This window comes from Camelus bactrianus, chromosome 11 (genome assembly GCF_048773025.1).
Source record: "Camelus bactrianus isolate YW-2024 breed Bactrian camel chromosome 11, ASM4877302v1, whole genome shotgun sequence".
Taxonomy (NCBI): Eukaryota; Metazoa; Chordata; class Mammalia; order Artiodactyla; family Camelidae; genus Camelus; species Camelus bactrianus.
In genome coordinates, this window is record NC_133549.1 from 20,121,095 (window position 1) to 20,135,055 (window position 13,961).

A 13,961-nucleotide genomic window follows, 5' to 3' on the forward strand; every position below is an offset into this window, starting at 1 on the left:
AAGAGTGAGGGCCAGTTCCCCACAGGGCCCGCGTGCTTGCACAACCAGTCCGTGCTGGCTGCAGAAGCCTTCACCTGTCAGGTTGTATGCTCAGCCCCGAGGTGGCCATTCGGCTATGGTACCTGAGTCCCAGCCCGCCATTCCCAGCCCCGGCAGGGACTCACAGCTCGGGGCCCCCAAGGCTCCCCACTGAGACAGATTCCAGAGCGGCTTCTCCACTGCTTTGTAATCAACTAAGCTGCCAAGGATTGAGATATCTGAAAAAATCAAAAGCGTGGAGGGCAGGGACTCCGAGAGCCATGAGAAGGAACCACGTAACTTAGCTGTTAAGAGTAAGGACATCAGGGTCAGACAAAGCCAGGGGATTCATGTTCCAGCCAAGCTGTGTGACCATAGAAGCATTATTAACCTCTCTGTGCTCCGGTCTCCTCATTTGTAAAGTGGGAATCAGGGCCAAATGAGAGAGGCACACAGGTGGGGGGAGGCGCTAAGTTGAAGGAGGTGCTCGCTCTCAGGGTCAGGCTGGTGGAGGGTCAGCCCCTGAGATCAAGTATTTCCTTAAATTTTGCACCCCAGGACCTCACATGGTCCTGCCCATCGTGAGAATAACCACAGTACCCAGGATATAGGGGAAACCTGCGGTGCTTAGCAGAGCGCCTGACACGGCACGGGCCTACGATAAAAATTACAATTATGTTAACTCGACACTCCACCCAGCAAGCTCAGGAATATAGATTCTAACAACCCTCACACCTCTCTAGGTTCAGTCTGTCTCCACAGTTTACCTGAAGGACATTTCCAGAAGCACAGAAGTGGAATGTAACCAAAAATAAGGTGCATTCCTGGCCATACCAAAATGCTCCATCTTTGCGGTGGTTACTGCTCAGTCTGATCACTGAGACCTTCCTCTAGGTGGCGCACTATTCCACCACTCCGCGTAACACTCAGGCTCGGCCACAGTCCCTGTCTCACCTGTCAGCGCTGTATCGGAAAGCCTCTTGCGTGTTTTTCCCCTGCAGGCTGGGTGCCTTTTGGCAACAAGAACTGTCATATTCATCCTTTTAACCCACTGCCTGACATTCAGTAGACACTTAATTAATGCCTGAAATACAGAATGGCTAATTGGGCAGATATGTCTAAAGTTTCCAAATTAAGTTTATAATAAAAAGTTAAAGTTTTATGATAATAAGTTATTGTTATAGCAGTAATAAGTCGTTCAAAGGAATTAGCTCCATGGTGTAATACTGACCTGAAGGCTCCATGAGACAGTTAAAGGCATTTCTCCCATAGTATTCTGGAACAGACGTGCACTTAACTGCGTTCAGAGCTTTTTAGAAGGTAATGGTTTATATCTCCAGCAATCTTATTACAGCAGCAATTGGTTTGGGTTTGTTTTGAGGAGAGTCGGTGATTCCAGGAATCGGAGCAGCCAGGACCCTCTGGATCTCCCGGCCTCCTCCCGGCCGGGCGGTACCGCTCAACCCGCGCATTGGCACAAGCTACCGCGCCTACACTTCCAGGTTCGCTCAGCACAACTCTGAAAAGTGCAACGACCTCAGGCACAAACGCTAAATGGAAAGGTGGCAGTGTCCTCCCTTTAAAGTCGCATAAACGGGGCTCTATCTGGAACGACGAGTGTCCTTAGCACCAGTCCCAGCGCCACAGGGCGCAGCCCAGGTTCCGGACCCTCGCGGACCTCGCGCGTCCACGCACCCAAGGAGCCTGCGTTTCCACCCGAAGGACGCAGTGGCCCTGCTTGGTCGCCAGATGGCGCTGAGGCCCCAGCGATCGCGCTCCGGGGTCCACGTGAGCTCGGGCGGGCGGGGTCCCCTCGGAGTCCCCTCAGAGTCCCCTCGGCTTCCCGGATACGGAGGTGGCGGCGGCGGGGACACTGCGAGGCCAAAGTCCCTGGCGTCTCGAACCCCTGCCGCTCCAGCCACTCAGCTCCAGCAGGCCTGGTGAAGGTGGCCTGATACTTTATTTTCAAGAAAAGCCAAAAAGCTGAATTTTTGTTTGAAATGCTAGCAATTGCTGTACTTTAAAATGTTTAATGGAAACTCCTTTAAGGACTTGGGGGCGAGGGAGGGGGCTTGTCACTTGGCGCATCTGGTTGCATGGAAGGCTGGCTGGGGACGCAGCAGGGCTGAGGCTGCGAGGGGCAGGGAGACACCCAGGCCAGGGCCCTTAGCCTGAATTTAAGCCAGGATCACCCAGGAATTACCTGATCAGGAAGAAGGTGGGTCTGCATAAAGGAACAGAAGAGAAGGTCTTGAACTTAACCCACGATGGAGTCAACTGGTGTTAGACTCACCCTCCCACGGCAAACAATTGTAAAAGGGAACAAAACAGGCAAGGCAGCTCTTAGCAGGAACTGGACCGCAGTCAGCACAGGCTGTCATCCTTGAGAGAAGGAAGCACATGATTGGAGTCACGTGCCTCCCGCCTCCAATTAATGCAGGGGTGCGGGGAGGTGAGACCACGTGGAGTATAGTCAGCATCTCACTGGGCCAGCGAGCAGAGACTGGAGAGGGGGCTGCTGAGAAAGATGATTTGTGGGGCCCGATGCTGGAGAAGGGAGAAGGGAGGCCGGGCAGAGACCTCAGCTGAGGGTCCTTGGCTGAGGGTCCTTAGCCAGGAACTGTACTTCACAAGCCCAGGCAAGACTCTGCAAGACCTGGCCATCCCTGAGTTGGGGGGAGGGCAGGGGAAAAAAGTCTGTCTGCCTAGATTTCTATATCCAAAGAAAATACCCCGTTAAAATAAGAGTGAATTAAAGACACTTTCAGGTAAGTAAAAATTCATTCTCAACATACCAAGGAGACGTAACTTAGAACCACAATGAGACACTGTCACACACCCACAGAATGGCTAACATTAAGGAAACAGAACAGCAAATTCTGGGGAGGATGCGGAGCAGGGGGGCTGCCACACATTATTGTGGGGGTGGAAATGGTGTGACCGCGTTGAAAACTCTTAGGCAGTTTCTTCCTGTGAGCCAGCAATTCCACTCCTAGGCATTTGCCAAAGGGAGACGAAAGCATATTGCCACCAAAAGAAAGACAAAAGTGTGGAAGCAGCTTTATTCATTATATCCAAAACCTGGGAGCAATCCAAACACCCATCAACAGGGCATTTTGTAAGAGCATGTGTGATGGTATAAGCTGTGGTATATTCATGTGGTGAAATACTGTGAAGGAATTTTAAAAAATGAAGTCTTGGTATCTATATTGTGACAGGAAGGAAATGTTTAAACATATACAGAGGTTGCAGAAGTAACTTGATAAACTCCCATGTACCAATACCCAGCTTCAACAACTGAAATGTATGGTGTGTTTGGTTCCAGAAACCACATCTCTTCCTCTATAAGCATTCCAGTGTATCTCTAACAGTTAAGGGCTCTTTTAACATAACAATACCATTGTCACAATAATAATGCTATTATCACACAAAAATATTCCCTTAATATCATCACTAGTCACTCAGCATCCCAGTCTCTCCAACTGCCTCATTGCTGTGTCCTTAATAGTTGATTTTCCCCAATCAAGTCCAGAAAGGCCCATAAGTTGCATTTGTTTGATTTTGAAATGCTTTTTTAATTTAGGTAAAAGTGTTCACATACCAGAACATGCAGATCTCAAGTGTATATTTCTGAGAGTTTGGGCTAATATAGACACTTGTGTGATCAACCCATCAAAATATAAAAGGCTTCCATCACCCCTGAAAGTTCCCTCCTGCCCCCTCGCGACCAGCATCCCCACCACCCAGCCCACTGGAAACCCCCTGATGTGACTTCTGTTGTAGTGGAGTTTTGTCAATTGTAGAAATCCACAGAAATGGACACACTGTCTATACTCGTCTGTGTCTAACTTCTTTCACCCAATGTAATAATGTTTTTTTGAGATTCAGGCACAAGGTCATACATACCAAGAATTCAATCTTTTTTATTCCTTCATACTATTTCACCACGTGGATATAACACAGCTTATACCGTCACACATGCTCTTAGGAAATGCCCTGTTGATGGATATTTGGGTTGTTCCCAGGTTTTGGATATAATCAATAAAGCTACTTCCACACAAATTTTTGTGGGGTTTTTTTGTGTGTGGATTTTTGTTTGTTATTTGTTTTCGTTTTTATTTTTGCTTTTTGGTGGCAATATGCTTTCGTCTCCCTTTGGCAAATGCCTAGGAGTGGAATTGCTGGCTCACAGGAAGAAACTGCCTAAGAGTTTTCAACGCGGTCACACCATTTCCACCCCCACAATAATGTGTGGCAGCCCCCCTGCTCCGCATCCTCCCCAGAGTTTGCTGTTCTGTCGCCTTAATGTTAGCCATTCTGCGGGTGTGTGGCAGTGTCTCACTGTGCTTCTACATCGCATCTCCCTGGTGTATTGGGAATGAGTACCAGTCCTCTCAGTTTTTATTTACCTGAAAATGTCTTTATTTTACCTTTATTTTAATGGGATATTTTCCTTGGGTATAGAAATCCAGGTGGACGCCAGGTTTTGCAGAGTGTTGCCTGGGCTTGTGAAGTACAGTCCCCAGCTAAGGACCCTCAGCCAAGGACCCTCAGCTGAGGTCTCTGCCCGGCCTCCCTTCTCCCTTCTCCAGCATCGGGCCCCACAAATCGTCTTTCTCAGCAGCCCCCCTCTCCAGTCTCTGCTCGCTGGCCCAGTGAGATGCTGACTACACTCCACGTGGTCTCACTTCCCCGTGCCCCCGCATTAATTGGAGGCAGGAGGCACGTGGTTCCAATCATGTGCTTCCTTCTCTCAAGGATGACAGCCTGTGTGACTGCGGGCAGCTCCTGCGAAGAGCTGCCTTGCCTGTTTTGTTCCCTTTTATAATCATTTGCCGTGGGAGGGTGAGTCTAACACCAGTTGACTCCATCGTGGGTTAAGTCCAAGACCTTCTCATCTGTTCCTTTAAATATGTCAGTTCCTCTGCCCTCTCTTTTGTTTCCTTGCAGCAGGTTGAAGAGACCATGTTCATTGTCCCAAAGAAGTTGCCCACATCGGGATTGTACCTACTGCCTCTCACCAGTGCTTTTTAACAGGACCCCCCTTTCTCATGTTTCCTGGACACTTGTAGTTCTGCCTAGAGGCCAGATTCCATTCCGGTTGGTTGTTGTCTGGACCCCTCGGAGGTCCAGGTCCATACTGCCCTTGGGTGCACGTAATGCTCAGTCCCCGTGATGTGAGTAGCCTGTGATGATCATTGCCTGGATTTATTTTTTCATTGAGGATTTGCAGAGCTGTGGTCTGCTTTTACAGTTTCCCTTCTCCAGTCCCTTGCAGGATGCATCCATAAAGATAGAGGTTCCTAATCAGCTGCGTGGGTGCCCTGAGGCACGGCTCATGCAAGAGAGGCAGATGAAACCTTTGCCTTCTCCCTTACTTTGCCAGAATGGGCTGATTTCCTTACATCTTCTGAAGGTGTCTGGTGAATTTAATTTCTTTCTTCTTTTTTTTATTAATGAATCATTGTGAACTTGAGGAACTTAAATATATTTTATGTTTCAATTCATTTAATTTTTTTTTTTTAACTGAAGATCAAAGTTTGCCCTCTTTGGACAGAGGGGGCCTCTTCGCAGTGGCTCCTGGGTCCTTTAGACATGATCCCAGGGGCTTCTGAGAGGACATCCCTCCTTTCTGGTGTGACAAGTTACTCTGGGTCATCCTGCCCAGTTCCTGTACCTAACACGGAATCCACCATTTTTATAAGGAAACTAGGTTTCTGTTGGTAGGAAACAGTATTGGGAGCCCACAATCTAGGAGGTCAGGACACTCATAGCTGTTGGGTCAGTTCAAGGTCGTTTTGGTGCCTAGATCAGGAAATAATGTCTTCTCTTTTACATTTTAAAAGAGATAATACACCATGTGTTCATACTGACATTCCCAATTCAAAACTTACTGTGACAAGGGCTCAGATTCTATTTTTTGATGTTTGATGGCAGGTTTTAAGCCTCACCCCTCGCTCCCCGCTCTGCCCCACATCTGAGCGGGCTGATAAGAAGGGCCAAATGCTCCCTCCTCCCAGCCAGCTAGCCCCTGCTTCCGGCTTCCGCTCCTGCCGGCCTCACTGCAGACCACAGTCAAACCCCAGTCAGGTTCCTTCCTTTCCTGGTACTCTCGACCCATTTCAGACCTGGTGAGAGGCCTGCTCTGCAACCCCAGAGGCTCAGCTATGTGAGTCACGAGACTTTCATACCTCTGAGGGCTGGGGGCGGCACCATCCGTCCTGACACACACATCACACTTGAGGTGAGGGGTCCCTCTTTGCAGGGGAGGTCCAGAATACCTCACTCTTTGATTTCATACTCATATCCCTTTTTTCTTAGGCTGAAAAACTCTCTTTCTAGTGGTGCTCACATAATTGCCTATTTGCTTTATCCTACTATAATAAGTTCAGAATAACGAGATCTGTATTACTGCCGATGCAATTACAGAACACTGCTTCATATTGTTTTCAGTTCCTTTATATCCTTAGGGAATGACCATCAAGGGATGTACCGTTAAATTACTGTGTTTTAAATGACTTTAAATTACTGCTCTTTGCGTGGCTCTGTTGCTGCCTGATGGTCAGTTTCCCTCTAATTTCTACTTTTAGGGTTTTCTATGTCGTTGATTCAATTGGTTTTATGTTTATATAAATACTAATATGATTCAAAAGTCAAATTTATCAAAGAAGATAAGTTCAGAAAAATCTAGCTTCTCTCTCTGTCTTTCCTCCTCCATTTTTACATTATATGCATTTTACATTATATGCATATTATATATGCGCATATGCATATGTATACTATATGTATATTGTCTCATTTTAATAAGAGCAACTATGCCCGTATATTCACAAGCCCATTTCTTAGATAAACACTGCATGCTGTATGCAACTTTTCCCACTATATCTTTTGCATTTAGTAATATTTGGAGGCAATCACTCCACACTAGTTTACAGAAATATTAAAACTTTCTATTTGAATATGATAATTAAGGCCACTAAAAGTTACTAAATCCATTGATATATTTGATACTAATCCTGTTATATTTTTAAAGATATATTGATATAGTTATGTAGCCTTTCACTGCTGTCTGTGTTCTCTGTCTTTCTTTTCTATATGTTTTGATATTTAAGAGTAGATACTTAGGAGTATTTGTAGTTATGATGGAAACAACCTAAATGTCCATTGACCAATGACTGGATAAAGAAGTTGTGGTGTGTGTGTGTGTATATATATATATATATATATATATATATATATATATATATATATAGTGGAATACTACTCAGCCATGAAAAAGAATAAAATAATGCCAATTGCAGCAACATAGATAGACCCAGAGATCGTCATTCTAAGTGAAGTAAGCCAGAAAGAGAAAGAAAAATACCATATGATATCACTTATATGTGGAATCTAAAAAAAAGACACAAATGAACTTATTTATAAAACAGAAACAGACACAGGTATAGAAAACAAACTTATAGTAACCAGGGGATAAGAGGTGAGAGAAGATAAGTTGGGAGTTCAAATTTGCAGATATTAACTACTATGTATAAAATAAATAAACAACAAGTTTCTACTGTGTAGCACAGGGAACTATATTCAATATCTTGTAGTAACCTATAATGAAAAAGAACATGAAAAGGGACACATGCATGTACATGTATGACTGAAATATGATGCTGTACACCAGAAATTGACACAACAGTGTAAACTGACTATAATTCTATTTTAAAAAAGAGAGTACTTTTAGTTACAGTCTAATGGTTATATGCTTTTATACAATATCTTAGTCTCTTCTGCTTGAGTCCATGGGTTTCTTAATATGAGCCTTCTTTAAAATTAATCAAAACCATCTCTGGCACAATATTTAATTTGAAGTAACATTCTTTTTCTCCCAGTTCATACCTCTAAGGCAATCAGAGAGCTTACTTCATTTCCCACATACTCTGGCGGCTACCCCACCCCAATCGCTGTTAGTGGTGGTATGTCTGCATTGTCAGAGCATACGCCCTCTACATAAGATAGTCTTTCCCTTGAAACCATCACGTGGTCCTAGTTCTACAGTTACATTTGTATCTAATATTCAATGCTGAAACGTACTAAACGTGGCTTCAGTTGGGTTGTCTGAAGCCTGGTCACGCCAAGTGGTGGAACCACCATCCCTGAGTTCTTCCGTGCTCAAGACAATGTTTCTGTATACATGAAGGTCTCTTTGTAAACCTGTATCTTCCTGGTTTCATTGTTCTCTAGGGAAACTATTCCCCCACTCTTCTTGCTTTTGTTAGGATAAGTGTGTAGGACGTTGCACCCCAGTTCATTCCTCCGCTACTTAGGTGATGGGCTCTCCTACAGTATTGAGACAGGAGGTTAGGATTCCTAGTGTTTTTAACTTCAGACTTCTAGGGGTCCCTAGCCTATTCTACCAACAGGTGTTCCAAATTGGCCTGTGCTTTCTTCAAGCTGCTTGATGTCCTGATTTGTGTGTGGTCTCTCTCTAACTTTCACAGCTAGGGTCCTTGTCCTGCTCAGTTTGGAGTCTGTCACCCAGGGGGAAGCCATCATGCCTGGAAACTTGGTTGCTTGGTTTGCCTTCCTCTATCTGTAAAGCAAATACTTAAGCCTTGCAAGTTACTAACTTTTCAACACATCACAGAGTAAAATTTCCTTTACAAGTGAACATGAATAAAGGGCAATTTTTTTAAACTAGCAAAAGAGAGTTGATCTCAAGGAAAGTCACCTTTCCCTACCCAGAAATTTCCAATGTTTCAAAGGCAAAATTTCAGGGCTATTGTGAGGGCTTTGCCAATAATAGATGTATACCTAGAATTCCATAATTTTCTAATAACTACGTGTAAATCATCATTGATCATCTCTAAAAATTTTGTTGAAGTAAAAAAAAAAAAAACTCCTGTAGGATAGAAACTTGTCTGAACTAATTATTAGAGTATTGAAATTCTGTTCTCAAGCAATTCAAATATCTAAACCTACACTCACAGATCTTTCCTTTCACTTCATAAGAATCAGATACTAGGAAACAGTTCCAGAAAAGTTTCAATAATGAGACACCCCTCACCTTCAGGACAGAGAATCTATGACACGCTTTCCAGGGACACCACCCGGCCCTGGGAGTCCAGGAATAATGAAGACCACAGAATTGAAAGTTTCAAATTGTTAGTTACTCAAATGTTTGACAGTGAAAAGAATGGTCTTTAATATTAGATTATCAAATACCTGCCAGTTCATCTACTTACACATCCTTACACCCAAAAGTAATAACGTTCTCCAATAGCATTGTTTCCTTCTGTGTCAGCTCCCCTTTGAAGCAGTGACTTCATTCAGCATCTTCTGCATATCTGTATATGCCGGCCGAGCCCTGCGCTGTCATTTGCCTGTGGATATGCCAGTATCCCCCACTGGAAGTGAAGCCATTTCTGGACAGAGATCCAGGAATCCAATGTCCTTTCACGGAATCCAGGGATCAAGGACCTGATGTCCTTTCTAACCATTTTTACTTTTACTTTCCCATTATATACTCAAGTGACCCTACTCTGGGAGACTCACTGTGGGCTTCTGGGTCATCTTTAAAGACAGCTTTTTTGATCCTGTCTGTCCCTTGCCCCCACCATGCATGACAGCCAAGCACAGAACTTTCTCAGGGAGCTGGAGAGGTATTTCTTAATTCTTTACACACATTTATCCAAGGAATCCAGCAAGTGGCTTTAAATAGTCTTTGGCTTTATGATTGACTTTTAAAATTCTACTAACTCTGCAGAACAAGGATTTATGTATTTGTTAAGTAAATTGGTAACAAAAACTCTAAGACATTAACAGATACTTAGGGGAAATGGCACAAAAAGACTGTTGCCCCAAAGCAAAAATGATGAAAAGTTTAAAAAGGTAAGGAAAAGTGTTCAAGTTTACCAGTAATTTAAAAATTCAAACTGAAACAATATTCCATCTTTGGTTAATTGCAAGCATTTGCATTGGGTAGAAAATTTGTTACGTTTTTGAAAAACAAGCAATTAAGTGATAAGAAGCAAACATTATTTGACCCAGAAACTAGATTTTGGGATACAGAACCTAAGGAAATACTTTGTTATGTCAAAACAAGGTTTTTGTCAAGATGTTCATGAGCATGTTATTGGTAATAACAAAATGTTAGGGAAAACCTTAAATGTTCAAATACAGGGAAATAAGGTTATCAAAGTGATACTCACCAAAAGTGAACGAGAAAAAGCTTACGCTATAATGCGAAATGAAAGCATAAGAAATAAAATGTGTGTATACACAGATATGTAATGTTTGTTACACAAAATGCACATTATACAACAGTATGAGTAGGTCCTTGTGTGGGCGTGTATGTGCGTCTTGGGGTAACTTTCCCTTCCTTCTACATCTGTATATTTTCCAAGTAGTCCATAATGACAACATCTACTATTAGCTTCTTAAATTTAAAAATGTTTTTTGAAATTTCTTTCATGTTTTTCGATGCCACTTTTTAACCCAGTTTCTTTTTCTAAACTCAGAGAGTAGGAATCAATGTTCCCATCCCCCCTTTCTCCAGGCTGTTAAGTCGAGTGTGGGCACACAGGGTGGGTGCAGGGTTGAGCGGAGCAGGCTCTGGCCAGTCAGAGATCCAGGATGACTCCCCTCCAGGTGGGCCCTTAAACTACCTGTTCTGTTGTGATTCGTCAGGTCTACAGAGCCTACCTCCCCTTGCTCCGCCAGTGGAGAGTTTCAGGGAAGGGAGGGCAGAATCAACAGCCTGGAGGCTAGAAGGATGTGGGCACCTTTGGGGAAAGGATGACTCCCCCCCTTGAGCATGGACATGGACTGGGATCAAATTGACCAAGGAGGCAGAGGCTCAGGTCACATGTGGCTTCACAGGTCCTGGCAGGCTTTTGTATTCAATTCTGAAAGCAATTAGCAACCTCCGAAGGGCATGAGCCAGGAAGTCGCAAGATCTGGAGTCTGTTTGCAGCAGCTCACTCTGTCAACCATGATCTAACGGTCTACAGAGGGTCCCGAGCTGAGGTCCCAGAGGTCAGGAGGATTATATCACATCATTTCAGAGTTGGGACTAAGGGAATAGGGCAGGGCTGATAGAATCCAAAGGGGGAGGTGCGGTCCCATGTGTGCTTGGACCTAGATGGAGTTGGCCTCTCAGATAAGCCAGGAAGAAAGGCCCAGGAGACTGAGTAGGGACAGAGGCTGGGAAGTCAGGGAGGCGTAACCCCACAGACTACCTGGTCACTCCACCTGGTCACTCCACCCGTGGAATGCTGGCGAAGGGGAACAGTGGAGGAGTCCAGCTTCTGACTCAGGTGAGAGGAGACTGGGAGCCCAGTTGAAGCCAGGTTTGGGGTTCTGGGAAGCAAGTCCAGCTTTGGAGCTGGTGGTTGGAGGCAGGCAGGTCTGGTTGGAGCTGACAGTGACCAGACCTCTAGGGATCTCCAGGGTCTCAGCGGGGCAGTGGACCAACGGAGGGAAGAGGGCATCCAACCCATATCAGAAGGACCCCAGCCCCACCCCTTGGCCGCCTTTCTCATCCCACATTCACACTTTAAGGCTGTTGCCTCCCCTGACTGGAAGGCTGGCAGCATAGCGGGGTTATGAAGAGACAGGGAGGGGAAGTGAAGTTGGGAGTCTAGAGGCTCCTCTGATAGGCTCTTGACCCCTACCTGCAGTCACCCACCCGTGGGTTCCCAGGCCAGGGCGCCTGGCTGGGACCCGAGATGTCCCGTGGACTCGGACGGAGCACCTGCCCCATGCGACCCCGTGGGTGCCAGGATGAGATCCTGCCCGGACTAACAGAACTTGTGCGGGGCGCAAATGGCCCATGAGGGGCGCCTGTAAGTCCCCGCCCTGTGCCTCCCTCCTCGCCCCTCCTCTCCACCCCCGCAGCACCAGGTGTCGGGGATTACAAAGTGTAACCTTTACTGGGGCAGAGATGACCAAACAACACAAACGTCTCAAATGCGATAAATTTTTATTAAACACATTCTCAATTTACAGAAAATACATGCTCTAGTCAGGCGGACGGGCCCGGAGCTTAGGGGGACTGCTGAAATGTCCCTTTATCAGGTGTCTGGGGCACTGCCAGGCGGTGAGTCTCTGGCGGTTGAGAGGGGGCGTGGGGAGGGCCGCGGAGACGGGGCCTCGGGGCGGGGGCTCCCTGGAGACAGGATCTTTGGCTGACTGGCTTCAGGCACACTTGCCTGTGCGCTCTGACGGTCTGGAAACGGATTTCCCTGAAATCTCCCCAGGTGCCTTGGAAAGCCTTTTCCTGCCCCGCAGGGTCAGCTGTGCTCTAACTGCAGGGTCCCTATTCCGCGTCCTCTGCAGGACCGACAGAGCGGACTCCAGTCCTGCAAGCCCGGATTCTCGCGCAGGAGTGAGACCCGTGCTTTAATGCAACCTTACGCTGTGGACCAAGCTTCCACTTCAACAGAAAACATCGCCGCTGAAGCATTTACATCGTCAGTTTAAAGAGGGCCCGCCCACAGATGTAAGCTCCCCGACTGGGACAGTCCGGAAGTCTTTGCTTTAGTTCCCTGCACTCTCCGCAGAATAGAAAGTACCTGCGGCGGGGGCTTTGTGAGCCTATTTATTTGACAGGAAATTTAGCACCTCCTAGTTCTGATTAGGCTGCCCCGACAGGGTCACAGAACAGTCCCTGATAACAAACAGTAATTAGAGTGGCAAAGTAGCATTTAAAGGGGTTTACCAGGGACGAACTTTCCTGTGATGGTGTGAAGGGGGAGGAAATGAAACTAACCCTCCGAAGACGGTTAATAGCATCCCTGCACCTACACGACCCTCAGCAGGCTCGTCGCAGAGGATTAGGAGCTGAAAACCCTACCCACTCACGCTGTTTTTCCAGGAGCTTTCCCACACTCTTGCAGGCAATCTATCCCTGAATTGTCTCTCGGGAGGAGAAAGGCTCCAACTTTTTGGTCTCAGGGTCCCTTTTCGCTCTTAAAAATCATTGAGGACCACTAAGAGTTTTTGTTTATGTAGATCATTAACAGAATAATTTTTAAAATTTCATTTATCATTCATTTTAAATCAATGAACCCATTTCATGTTTCGCATAAAAATATTTTTATGAAAAATACTTATCCAGAAACAAATTAGTAAAAAGAGCAGCACTATTTTATATTTTTGCAAATCTCTGTAATATCTGATTTAGTAAAAAAAAAAAAAAAAAAAAAAAAAAAAAAAAAAAAACCAGCTGGATTCTCACATCAGCTTCTGTACTGGGGAAACTCCACGCCACACTCATGAGAGAAAAGGCCAAGGAAGAGCTGTTATTACAAAGGTGGTTTTGACCTCATGGACCTCCTGCAAGGATCTCAGAGACCCTCAGGGGTTCCCAGACCACGCTGTGAGAACAGCAGCTCCCGACCAAGGAGAGCCAAGCTCCAAGGGGTGCGGGGTGAGCTGGAGGCAGGTAACGGGCAGGGCGGGCATCTCCAATTCACTTCACACCACGATGGCCCGCAGAAGCCCCCCTTTCCTCCGTCCCAACACGCACGTGGCCCCAGAGAGGGAGGAATCCTGTAGTTACTTATTTTAGAATTCTTCCATTTTGCAACGCATACGTTTTACTAATTGGAGAATTTTTTCTAACAGGAAAACATTGCAAATGTATATGGATGGCAATAGCAACGATTAAGTAAATCATGGTTTCTAAAGACGAACACTTTGCAGTCATGAAAAAGAAAGTAAAAGAGGAAGATGTACTCTTTGGGGGTTATAAAGCAGAGAACACTGAGTATAGAACAATGTGTATATTATGATCTTAGTACGTTTTTAAAAGAGAATAATACATGGATAACTGGGGGGGGGGATACAAGAAATTACGTATAACAATTGGTTTATCTTTGGGGAGATACAGGAACTTTAAAAACTTTTAAACCTTCCAGCACTGAGTAACACATTATGTACCATTGTTAATT